Consider the following 13,315-nt stretch of genomic DNA (forward strand, 5'->3'; position numbering starts at 1 on the left):
ACATGGCCACTTAAAATAGGTGTGGCTTCCTGCTCATCATAAGAGGGAATACCTATCACTTCTAAGTCCTTTTCTTTGAAAAACAGACAAGTTATTCATACATGGAAAAATAAACAATCTTAGTAAATCTTTGCCCTCTATGCCACAATGAAGCATCTGTAATATATAAACATAAAAAGAAGAAAGCTATTTATATCAGCTCTGTGCTGCTCCAATGGGTACTTTGTGCTATAAATGTCAGAGGATCAGTGAATCTTATTATTAGAAGGGACCACAGAAGTCAACTAATGAAATTCTGACTACTTCTTTCAAGCTGCAATGGCCATTCTATTGAATGGCAGAACCATGAGTTTGGAGACTCGATTTAAAGTCTTCTTGTGAGGAGGAATTGACCATTTACCTCCATTCCATTGTTACAGGAGACAAAAACATTTGGAACAAAGAATGATGCTTAGTACGACATAATCTCTGACTTCAAACAACTTTATTATCATCTCATTATCTGGATGTTTCCTTATATTTGACAGAAATCACCCCTCTGAGGTCCACTTATTGATTAGTGTTGCCCCTTAAGTGGAATAAGTTCCAACAATATTCCTTTCCAAATCAGCAGATAACTGCAGGGTGCTCAGCCATTTTTATGTACTTATCAGCAAAACTATGCATACTTTATTTTGTAAGTATAACACTAAAGATGTCACTAATTTTGACAAATATCAAGATAACCCAAGTTAAACAGTTACCAAATAAGTGGTATCTCGTTCTCTGCTATATGAGCTTAACATTTTTCAACTATTCTCAATGAAGTTTTAAGAATTATTATTTTGGGGGGCAGCTGGGTAGCTCAGTGGATTGAGAGCTAGCCCTAGAGATGGGAGGTCCTAGGTTCAAATCTGGCCTCAGACACTTCCCAGCTGTGTGACCCTGGGCAAGTCACTTGACCCCCATTGCCTAGCCCTTACCACTCTTCTGCCTTGGAGCCAATACACAGTATTGACTCCAAGACGGAAGGTAAGGATTTAAAAAAAAAAAAGAATTAATATTTTGGGGTTAAAAATGTAAAGAAAAGGATCTATTAAATTTAAAGAGACAGATACTAAGGGAAAATTTTGTTTTGCCTATATCTAAAGAGATTTTAAATCAGCCTACGTCCAATTTTCAGATAAAGAAATCAAAACTATTAATAAGCACATGAAAAAGTGTTCTAAATCACTTATTATCAGAGAGATGCAAATCAAAACAACTCTGAAATATCACCTAGTAGATTGGCTAACATGACAGCAATGGAAAGTAATGAATGCTGGAGGGGATGCGCCAAAGTCAGGACATTAATGCACTGCTGGTGGAGTTGTGAATTGATCCAACCATTCTGGAGGGCAATTTGGAACTACGCCCAAAGGGCACTACAAGACTGCCTACCTTTTGACCCAGCCATAGCACTGCTGGGTTTGTACCCCAAAGAGATAATAAGGAAAAAGACATGTACAAGAATATTCATAGCTACGCTCTTTGTGGTGGCCAAAAATTGGAAAATGAGGGGATGCCCTTCAATTGGGGAATGGCTGAACAAATTGTGGTATATGTTGGTGATGGAATACTATTGTGCTCAAAGGAATAATGAACTGGAGGAATTCCATGGAGACTGGAAAAACCTCCAGGAAGTGATGCAGAGTGAGAGGAGCAGAACCAGGAAAACATTGTACACAGAGCCTGATACATTGTGGTACAATCGAATGTAATGGACTTCTCCATTAGTGGCAATGCAGTCATCCTGAACAACTGGAAGGGATCTATGAGAAAGAACACTATCCACATTCAGAGGTAAAACTGTGGGAATAGAAACACTGAAGAAAAACAACTGCTTGATCACATGGGTTGAGGGGATATGGTTGGGGATGTAGACTCTAAATGAACATCCTAGTGTAAACAACAACATGGAAATAGGTTTTGATCAGGGACCCAGTGTAAAACCCAGTGGAATTGCACTTCAGCTATGGGAATGGGTGGGGGGAGGGGAGGGAAAGAATATGATTCTTGTAACCAAGGAATAATGTTCCAAATCGACTAATTAAATAAAAATTTCAAAAAAATAATAAAATTAAAATAAAAACAAAAACCAAAATAAATAAATAAATCAGCCTATGTCCAGGATTTACTCTGTAAAAGTTGTACTAAATTTCTAACACTGTGTCTTTACTGATGTCTACTGTTAGAATTGATACAAAACCGTTTCTTTCAATGAGGCCATATTTCCTCCCAGTAGCAGTTCAGAAATTTCTGCTCCCTTAATAGTGACTGGTTACCCTCCCCCAACTCTAGGACACTTTGGGAATGGGTCACCTCTTTTTCCTGAATGACTATATCCAAGAGCTTTCTGACTTCCTTAAAAATTTTTTTTTGGTCCCAAATGAAATAATTCTGTACAGTTTGCAAAGGGACAATGCAATGGAATCCTCTTGGTTCTTGGTCCTTTCCTTAAATCGTTATTTTAACTGGGGCAGAGAATTCTTTTTTACCAGTAGCCCTGCCTAATATAGAAATCTCAACTCTGGTCCAAGCTGGGAAAGTATTCCTTCAAACTATAACAGTGAATGCTTCTTGATATGTTGTTCCAATAAACCAGAGACTGCCCTCTATAAGAGTTTAGGGTAGTATATTTAATTAAGGATAAAAATAACTAAAGAGCTATAAAATGGTGGTTAAACTTCTAATTAATATTCCAGGAGAAAATAAGACTTTATATTGCTTGAAACCCAAAGAATAATAAGTCTTAAGAATTTACTAAAACAAAACAATTGCCCTAGTGCAAATATCAATAATATGGAAATAGGTCTTGATCAATGACACATGTCAAATCCAGTGGAATTGCTCTTGGCAATGGGAGGGGGATGGGAGGAAGGAAGGGAAAGAACATAAATCATATAACTATGGGAAAATTATCTTAATCAATTAAATAAAATTTTAAAAAAATAAGAAAAAAGTTTTCTAAAATGTCAGAATTTTTGGATACTTCCCATTCCATAAAATGTATTAGGCTTCTAGTCCTTCTTTTTCTGCCTCTCTTCTCTTCTGATCAGCATTTACCTTTTTCCCTTCCACTATACTCCCCAAACCTGAAATATAATTTTTTATGTAATGCTTTTGAAATGGTAAGAGTACTGACTTGGATTCAAGTGCTATCTCTGATACATACTGTCTATATGATCCTAGACAAGTTACTTACCTGTAAATACTTTAACAACCCAAGAGGCAGAAAAGATGCTAGTCTGCATTAGTAGATGGTTCCTTATGGGAAGTTCTCTGTTCTTCATTTTTAAAACCAAGTAGTTTGAGAAGTTTAACTTTTTAATATTGTCTAGAGAGAAAAACCAACCTGTTTCTTTTTTGTCTTTCTATCCCCAGCAACCATCATGATGCCAGGTATGTAATAGCAAATGATTCATTTGCACAGGCATTTCCATCCCCTACTCAACTGTAAAATCCTTGAGTGAGGGGATTGTCTTCTTTCTTGTTTATCTTTGTATCTTCCCTAGCTCTCAGCACAATCCTATGCATATAACAGATATAAAACTATGATGGTACAAATATTTATTGAATTATAGGATGGTTCACATTTTCCCTCTCTAAAAGGTAAGAATACCTTTTAATTATTCTTAGTTATTTATAAACTTATTTTCTTTCCTGTCTATATTCCCGTACACCTTGATCCTCCCTATTCCAAATAAGTAGAACTCCTACACTAAATTAGATTTCTACTTCTATGAAGAAACTCAAATAATGTTTTAGTGGTCCTTAGATAAAGTTAACATTTCAAAGGACATTAAGAGGTAATAAAACTGCAAAGCCCAATGCCAAGAAGGACATTTCACAGGTTCAAAACCTACCAAACTTGTTTTCTCCTCTAAAAACTCCCTTCCCTCTCTTTTTCTGGCAGGTAAATATGTATAGCAAGGTGAATCCATGAGATATGACTTTGTAACTGCTTTTTTTTTTTTTGTCTGTAAGAAAGGAAATATAACAAGTAATGACTACTAAGAATAAAAAAAATGGAATAGGGAAAATGGGGGTAAGAGTAAAGAAAGGAGAAAGAAAATAAAGTTTATTGATGGCCAAAAATATTCAGCAAATATTTATTATTTGCTTACTATATTCATAGCATTATATTGTAAGGTGGGGAAAATACAACACAAAAAAGAAGAAATAAGACAGAGTTCCTGTACCCAAGGACCTTTGACTGAATAAGAGATAGAAATATTTATGTAAATCAATCACTAAAAGTATGTACTATTATGAACCCAGTATCATTGGGTACAGGGAACAGAAAGCCAAAAACAAAACAGTCCTTGTCCTCATGGACCTTACATTCTATGGGAAAGGCAACATATATAAGCATATAGAAGGCTTGCTTTCAAGAATATCTCTAATTCATCTTCTCTATGAGGTCTTTCCTGGTCCCTGCTGGGGTTAGAGGTGCCTTTCCCCTAAGCTTACCCTCCCTATGTTTTGTATGTAGATATTGTTTCTACTGATAAAATGTAAGCTCTTTGTGGACAGTGCCTATTTTTGCTTAGTTTGTCTTCATTTTCTCAGCATTTGACACAGCTCCTAGCACACAGCAACAATTTAATTAATAAACAGATATATATGCAGAATATTTGCAAGCTTTATGGGCTGGTGGAAGCTAGAGAGGAGATCAGGAAAGGTTCCGTGTAGAAGGTGACACTAGATCCAAGCACTGAAGGAAACACAGAATTCCAAGAAGCTGGAGAGTGAAGGCTAGTCTTGGGACACAGTCTTTGGAAATAAATGTTATAGAATCATGGATTTCGAGCTGGAAAAATTCTTAAGAGATCATCTTATGACGAGATTCTAATGCATTCCTTTCATTTTACAGATATGGAAATGGAAAAAGACCTAGAGAGGCTAAAATTACTTAGCCAAGGTCACTTATTTTGAGAATTGATTTCCATATCTGTAAAATGTATAATTTTAGTAGTACATCCTTCATAGGGTTGTTGTGAAGATCAAATGAAATAATGAATTGAAAGTGTTTGTCAAGTCTCCTCTCATAAATTAAAAGCAGCAGTTTGGATTTTTTAATATCTATGATGAGATGATTAGCCCTAAAAGATGTCCTCATAAAATAAACAACAGCTCCCATTTATACAGAATTATCAAACATTTACTAAGCACCTATTATGTGACAAGCACTGTGCTAGGTTCTGGGATACAAAAAGATGAGTCCCTACCCTGAAGTATCATAAATTCTATTAGAGAAGACAACACATAGGAATATATTACATACAATGGCGGACATAGGGAGATGAAATATGAACCTGGATCAAGAAGTGATAGGAAAGATCACATGCAGGAACTGAAACTAAGGTATCTTAGAGATGGAAGAGGGGCCAATTAGGAGGCAGCTGCAATAATTCAAATAAGATGTGATGTCAGCTTCAACCAGGAAGGGCAGCAATGTGAGTAAAAAAGGGGAAAGATGTGATGCTATGAAGGTAAAAATCAAATTAACAAAGATTTGACAATTGGGATGAATGGGGTGAGGGAGAATGAGAAGTCAAGAATATATTGAGATTCTGAACCTTGGTGACTAGAAGGATAGTGGTAGCCTTGACAGAAATAATCAGTTCAGGAAAAGGATCTTCTCTTGAAGAGAAAGATGAGTTATACTTTGGATGTTAATTGTGCAATGCCTATGGGACATTTAGTTTGAAATGTCTAATAGGCTACTTTGTGACTGGAGTTTAGGAGGCCATTATTTGATATATAAATCCAGGAGTCATTTTTCTAAGAATGTTAATTAAATTCATGGTAGCTGATGAGATAACCAAATGAGCATCTACAGAGAGAAGAGAAAATCTAGGATACAGAGCCTAGGAATATACTCACAATTAGGGAGTATATAACAAGTGATAATCAAGTAAAGGAAAACCAAGGGAGAGCAGTACTATGAAAACTCAGAGAGTTCTTGGCCCTTCTAAGGACTCAGAGAGAGTAACTAACTTGCTCAAACACATAATTAATAAATATTGGAGGTGGAAAATCAATGCAGGACTTTCCAGACTCCAAGTCCAAAATTTAAAATTCTTTGCCTCCCATTTCTCTGTTGTTTGCAAATAGCTAGTTTCAGGCTTTTCTAATACATTCTACTTCAGTATGGGGTTCTCAGCCCTTTCACAGATCACAGCTTGGAAGACATGAAAGTTTCTTCAGAGGCAATTTATTTGGTTCAACTCTCTCATTTTACACATGAAGAAACCAAGGACTAGGGGAATTAGACATGTCTAAGGTCATATAGGAGGCAGTAAGTATCAGTGGGGTATTTTGAACTGTGGCCTTCTGACTCCTAGACTTCTTTTTTCTTTTTCTTTCCTTAATACTATTTTATTTTCCTACTTACATATAATAACAATTTTAAAAATACACATTTAATATACATTTCCAAAATTTTGAGATCTCAATTCTCTTCCTTCCCTAAGATAATAAGCAATTTGATCCAGGTTATACATGTGGCTAGCACTCTTTCTACTATACCTAGCAATCTGCCCTTGAGCAGAGCATCCCTCTATTCCACTTAGAAGAAACATCTAGTGTCTTTTCAAATCAAGCTTCATTTGCACAAGAAAAGAAGTGTCCACATATAAATAAAAAGCAGGTGACAGCTGTTTGAAGGAAGTACATGAGTTATACTTTGGATGTTTTTTTTATGGCCTTTTTAATGGAGAAAGTCTTCAGGGAAATCCTAAGGTTACAGATTAACAGTAGTATCTTGTTTCCCAGTTAGCAAAAGCACTTTGTTAATGGAGAAAAAGGTCACCTAGTCACTAAGGCTCCAAACAGGCTGATTTTAAAAGTAATTATCAAAGTAGGGCATAAGTAAGGGCTTGATACCATCTTTAAAGATCAGGTTTCATTCAGCTACTAAATCTTGCCCCCAAATGTCACTGTTAGTTGGATTACTCTTCTAAGAAAAAGTACAAGATTACTTCCAGTAGTATGAACTGGATGAAATGAGAGTGGAGACTATGACCTAGAAGAGGAAAAAGAAGGCAGGTACAGAACAATGGAAACTGAACTGTTTAAAAATACATACCGACTGACCTCTAACACTTTCTAGCTGTGTGACCCTGGGCAAGTCATTTAACACCAAAGGCCTACTGACCTCTCTTGTGCCTTGCAACCAGTATATTTTCAATTCTAAGACTGAAGGTAAAGGTTTTTGTTTTTCTTTTTTTAATGCATACCTTTCTGGTACAACTTTATGAAGCCAATCACAAGGCAGGGGATATGAAGGAGTCACACTTAAAGGTAAACCTCTAAATTGTATGATATAATCTTACACAGAATTTTCTCATAAAATATCAAATTCTAAAGCTGATTATCTTCTGTACAAATGTCTTAAGGAATATCTGGCTATTCCACTTTTTGATCTATTTACATTTGTTGTTTACTTATATTAAATCAGTTCAACTAACATTAGCCACCTACTCAGGGTAAGGCACGGTGCTAGGTACTGGAAATATAAACATAAAAATGATAGAGGCCTAGGCCTTAAAAAGTTTAAATTCTATCTACCATCTCAACTTATATCCCTCAGATAACTCCTTACACCTATGTGATCTTTTGTCTTCCTCTGTAAAAAATAAATAATAATCTTTGTTCTGCTTTCCCCACAGAGATGTTATGAGGAAAGCCCTTTTGACTGGCAAAACCAGCTGTTAATATCATTGATAATAATATACTACACATAATATAATTATGCATTTATATACTATGTGCCAGGAATTGTGTTAAGTGCTTTACAATTATTATCTCATTTGATCTTCACAACTACCCTAGGACATAGGTGCTATTATTATCTTCATTTACAGATGAAGAAATTGAGGCAAAGAAAGGTTAAGTAGGCACACAGGTAGTGTCAGGAGCCACATTCTAACTCAGATCTTCCTGACTCTAGGCCTGGCACTCTGAAGTTATAGGTTTTGTGAGTAGTTTCCATGATCATAAAAATAAGAAAGAATAACGTGTTTTTTTTCTTTTTATCTCCTAGAAATTTCCTAACCCATTACTCAAATGCCCTCAACCACTTTCATTTCTAATTCCCAACTTCTTGCCTACTATTTATCAAGTCAATCACTATAATAACTTATATAACCAAACTATAAAATGTTTTTAAAAAATCAAAACCAAGTATGCTTAGATATTAATAACCAGAGATAACCTGTGGAAGAACATAAAAAACATACTTCTTTAGTTCAAATGAAAATGCTTTTTCATTTTAATTAATAAAATAAATTAATTTTAATTTAATTTAATTTTTTTTCATGGTTGCATGATTCGTGTTGTCTTCCTCCCTCCCTCCCGGAGTTGACAAGCAATTCCACTGGGCTATATATATATATATTATCACTCAAAACCTATATCCATATTATTCATCAAATGAAAATATTAAGAAAATATTTCCTACAATATAAAACCCTTTCCAGATTTTTTCCTTTAGGAAAGTAGTTGGAGACTCAAAAACAATAAAGTTCAGGAAATGGGTTTATAGGTGGATAAAAAATTTAGGCTAAAAAGTAGCTCTTAGTTTAATTAAAATCATTGCTTTCTCTAATCTCAAAAAGGTATAACAGGGAGCAGCTGGGTGGCTCAGTGGACTGAGAGTCAGGCCTGGAGACCCGAGATCCTAGGTTCAAATCTTGCCTCAGACACTTCCTAGCTGTGTGACCCTGGGCAAGTCACTTGACCCCCATTGCCTAGCCCTTACCACTCTTTTTCTGCCTTGGAACCAATACAGAGTATTGATTCCAAGACAGAAGGTAAGGGTTAAAAATGTTGGGTTTTTTTTTTTTTAAACCCTTACCTTCCGTCTTGGAGTCAATACTGTGTATTGGCTCCAAGGCAGAAGAGTGGTAAGGGCTAGGCAATGTGGGTCAGGTGACTTGCCCAGGGTCACACAGCTAGGAAGTGGCTGAGGCCGGATTTGAACCTAGGACCTCCCGTCTCTAGGCCTGGTAAAAATGTTTTTTTAATTAAAGAAAAAAAAGTATAATAATGGACCCATTTATGGGAGGTGTCTTCTTGATTCAGAAAGGATTAAGAAATTGATAATAGTTTAGAAGTCCTTTCAGATAATGAGTCAAGGAAGGAATGGAGTAGTGGAAGTTGAAGATTAAGTAATTTGTTCTGGAATTGATTCCAAACTCAAATTTTAACATAATGTCACCTTTTCTTTGTTGGAGATTCCTCTAAATGTTAGGGAGGGAGAGAAATGTCTGAATGAAAGACTATGTCAACTTGGACATTTCTATTAATGCCTGGATTTAGAATGTTAAGTTAATAAAAAAAGAGTTTGTCAGACTTGTACTTAAAATACAAAGTATAATATTAATATTTTTCTGCATTTAGCCTTTTGATTACATACATTTAATCAGACCTAGGACTAGATCCCATGTTTCCTGAGTCCCATTGATCTTTCTACCCTAAAATATATCACTTCCCTTCTACATCAAATGCTTTTATTACAGGGAGTAAGGGAAAATCCATCTTTCAAATGAGCTGTAAAGTTTAATGTGCTGATATCTTAATGCAAGTAAAGGTTTTATATCACTTATTCATGAGTCACTATTGCAATAACTATCTGAGTCTATTTTTATATGGTACACTTTCATCACTATATCTTCAAGTCTTTTAGAATAAGAAAGTCTATGGAAAGAGCAAAGAATTAAGATGTTTCAGACGAGACACTTTTACACAGAATAAAGTTATATGATTTACTCTGAAAGGAGCTTGGACAACATGGAAATGGGTTCGGATCAAGGACACGTGATACCCAGTGGAATTGTGCTTCAGCTATGGGAGGGGTGGCGGGAGGGGGGGAGGAAAAGAAAATGATCTTTGTTTCCAATGAATAATGTTTGAAAATGACCAAATAAAATAATGTTTGAATCTAAAAAAAAAAGAAAGAAAGGAGCTTGGACAGGTTTCCTTCTATTCCAGATTTTAAAACACATTATTCTTCCTACAATTCCATCTTCACCTACCTTTATTTTAAATCAAATATTCATCTTCTTCATAAAGTTTTAGCTACAGGGAAAAGGGGGACAGGGAGGTTGGAGGAAGAGAAGATTCTTAAAAAGATGTCCATATTCTAGTAGGGAATGAAAATATTTCTCTACAAGCATCTCAAAATTTGCAAATACTTTTTGGTACCAATACTAATCTGTCTTGCAAAAGATGAGTTAATAACTTAATTCATTGCAAAGAATTTAGGTTTTTTAAACCTTTAATATAAGTATTTCGTGTAAAACAGAACTTAGAAAATTAACAGAGTATCTAAAACAAGTTCCATCCCACAAAACGCTCAGAAAAGGTACATTACCAAGTATCCCCCGTAAACATCAAAACTATCCCTTTAAGCAGCTAGAAAAATTGAAATCAATCTTATAACCAATGCATAATACCCAAATGATCTAGCTTTGAGTTAGCGAAACAGTAGACATGAATCTAGGTTGGGCAAGATTGCAGAAAAAGGTAAGGAGAATAAACATTTCCTATGGACGTTGCCGCTTGTGGAAAATACACAGGTGATCTAATAAATTGGATCTAATACTCAAAAGGCACAGAAATATATGTGTCTATACATCTATAAATACATACACTTGTATTTTTTTTTTAAAGAGAAAATAATGATCACTCTAGGAAATGTGAGAGCAGTCCCCTCCACGACTCAAGGAGCAACGGAGTTGGGATGAGTCACGGGAGGGGTACAGGGGGAAAGTGGCAGAGTTCCTCCGTGGGAGATCCCTGGAGTAGGGAAGACCTCACAAGCCCCATTTCTTCTCTTGCTACCCCATCCCTCCACCCCCTCCGAGCCTGGCAGGAGATATAGAGAAGGAAGGGACTCAGGGGGCTGGAGAATTAAGAAATCGGTCTTGGGGAGCCTACAGGTGGGAGCCCGGGGAGAGTTCACTACCGAACCGAAAACTGTTGCGCGGGACTTGACCTCCGGGTGGGGGACAGCTGAGAAGATTTGGACCACGAAGGCCCCAGGACCCTGGGAGAGCAGGGAGAGGGTAGGCAGAGCAGAGGACTTCGGAGGCTGGGGGGAGAGGGAGGGAGAAGGGGACACTCAGGAACCCCAGGAGTCCAGAGGGAAAGGAGACGAAGGGACGCGGGGGGAGGGGACACAAGAAGACACCTTGAGTAGAAATAGGAGCTAAAGGCAAGGGGCAGGGAGGTAGGCGGAGGTGGTAGGAGCAGGGGAAAGACTAGAGAGAGGTCGGAGGTTTACTCACCTGCCGACAGATCGAGTTCGCCGGTCCGTAAACCCTAGCCCCGAGCCGGGGCAGGTCGTTCTCCCTGCCCCGCCCGACTTAGCGTCACTTCCGCCTCAAGCCCTGCCCTTCAGGAAAAAAGAGGGAATATGCCGTGGACCACGCGCGCTCCGCAGGTGTCCGATGACAGTCTAGCAACGGTAACTACGCGGCGCCTTTGTGGCTAGTGCGCGACGACCCCCCGTCCCCCAACTCAATCTCAGGGTGACACTGTGAGCGTGGCCTTGTCTCTATCCCGCCTTAGGGTGGGGCTAGGGCGTTTTTCCCATTCTTTCCCTATTACCCCCCTGGACAAGTGGAACTCGCTCTGGGGCCATGGGAGGGTCAAGCCAAAGAGGCTATGACTTCAGGTGAAGCCTCACCTAAAATCCAGACTGCGACAGCAGTAAACAGTCAAAGCCTGGTGTAGTTGAAAGGGCGCTGAACTTGGGAATCCAGCACTTACCTACCATCCTTACCATGTGCTACTCACTTCCTCACTCAGGAAATCTCGAATTTCCTTCACTGTACAAGAATGGGGAAATGATTCCTGGATTCTTTTCCAACTCAAAAATTCTGTGAACAAAGAGAATACATTTTCCTGTCCTATGAGAGATGCCCAAGATCTTGCCTCAAAAGGGGGAGAGTGATGTAGTGGAAAGAGCTGGTTACTCCTTTCCCTTTCTTAGGGCCTCAGTTTCCCATTTTGAAAATGAAGGGGTTGAAAAGAGCATTGGATTAGGCAGTCAGAGGCCCTGAATTTAGTTCCGAACTGTTACTTAAATATAGTAAATATTATAAAAATATAATAAAAACTTCCTGATTCCAGATCTAGCCCTTTATTTGCTGGGCCATCCAGTGTCTTTATCTATAAAATAATGGGATTGGACTAAATGATCTCTGAATTCCCTTCAGCTTTAAATCTGGGCCCCTATGTAACTAAGATATCTAAAGTCTCTTCCACCCCTGGTCTCTGACTAAAATTCTATCCTGGTACATGGCAAATATGCAGGAAAATCAAAGAAATAGTCTTCTCTTTCCCTTGATTTTGAGAGTATGTAAAGTATATAGAATTTTTAAAGATATTGTTGAGGATGTTCTCCAAAACAGTTCCATATTACCACAGACCCTTTATTCTCAGCCCCTGATTAGTAAAATAGCACATTTTCCTGCTTTTCTTCCCATTCTAATCTATCTTGCACATAAAAAGGATAATTTAAGAATTATGTTCTACTATGCCCAAAGGGCGCTAAAAGCCTGTCTGCCCTGTGATGTTGAAATCACTTTAAAAGACTGATATATATTAATTTAAGGTGCCAAGGAATTCAGCTATGTAATTCCTAAATGAAACACTCATGTCAGCTGCCAATTTTTTTTATGGTGTTTTAATTACAAACAGGAGGAAGAAAGTATTAGAGGGGGAGAGAGAAAATGAGGGGGGGAAGGGGAAAGAAGGAAAGAGGGTTTAAATACCCACTCTGCTCAGGCTGAGCCAAAGCAGGCCCAAGGCCCTGGATAGCCAAGGCAAGGAATGAGATAAGTCCCTATCACTCATGTGACCAAACTGGAGAAAAACAGTTCATGGGCTCCTTCAACTCCAAGCACCAGCCTCCAACTGACTCCCCCTCCTCACAGGAAGTCCTGAGCACTCCAGAGGCTGTTCCCTACCTCACTTCCTGTCTCACATGTGCTAATAGTGGCTCTAGCTTGACCTAGGACCGCCCAGAGGTCTGTCCTTTTTTGCACATGTCTGTTGAAGGCCATATTCTCAAATAATTAAATCTTGAGTTTTGCTGCAGCCCTGCCTAATCTTGTTACCCTGAGTAGGGTGGAGATTGTAGTTTCCAAGACCTGATTCTGTTATTCCAAGTATCTCTATTGTAATTGATCAGGAAATAGCTAAATCCTATCTTCTAAAGAATGGTCTGAATAGGGTGGAGTAGTTTTGAAATTCACCGCCCTTTGATTTAGCCATAGCACTG

The 13,315-nt window shown here is 37.8% G+C and overlaps 1 protein-coding gene across 3 annotated transcripts in view; it reads right to left on the minus strand.

The window, feature by feature from the left end:
• FAM234A (family with sequence similarity 234 member A) overlaps positions 1 to 13,315 on the minus strand; it is a 91,474-nt gene that overhangs the window by 68,371 nt on the left and 9,788 nt on the right. For 2 of the 3 annotated variants that reach the window (XM_007499184.3, XM_007499183.3), the window contains exons 2-3: positions 11,800 to 11,909; positions 11,316 to 11,422 (exon numbers count right to left, since the gene is read on the minus strand). The exons of the other annotated variant lie outside the window; for it this stretch is intronic. The gene's annotated coding sequence lies outside the window, so the exon portion shown is untranslated. The remainder of the gene's footprint in view (positions 1 to 11,315; positions 11,423 to 11,799; positions 11,910 to 13,315) is intronic. 3 annotated transcript variants of the gene reach the window in all.

The sequence above is a fragment of the Monodelphis domestica genome, chromosome 7 (genome assembly GCF_027887165.1).
Source record: "Monodelphis domestica isolate mMonDom1 chromosome 7, mMonDom1.pri, whole genome shotgun sequence".
In the NCBI taxonomy this organism is placed as follows: domain Eukaryota; kingdom Metazoa; phylum Chordata; class Mammalia; order Didelphimorphia; family Didelphidae; genus Monodelphis; species Monodelphis domestica.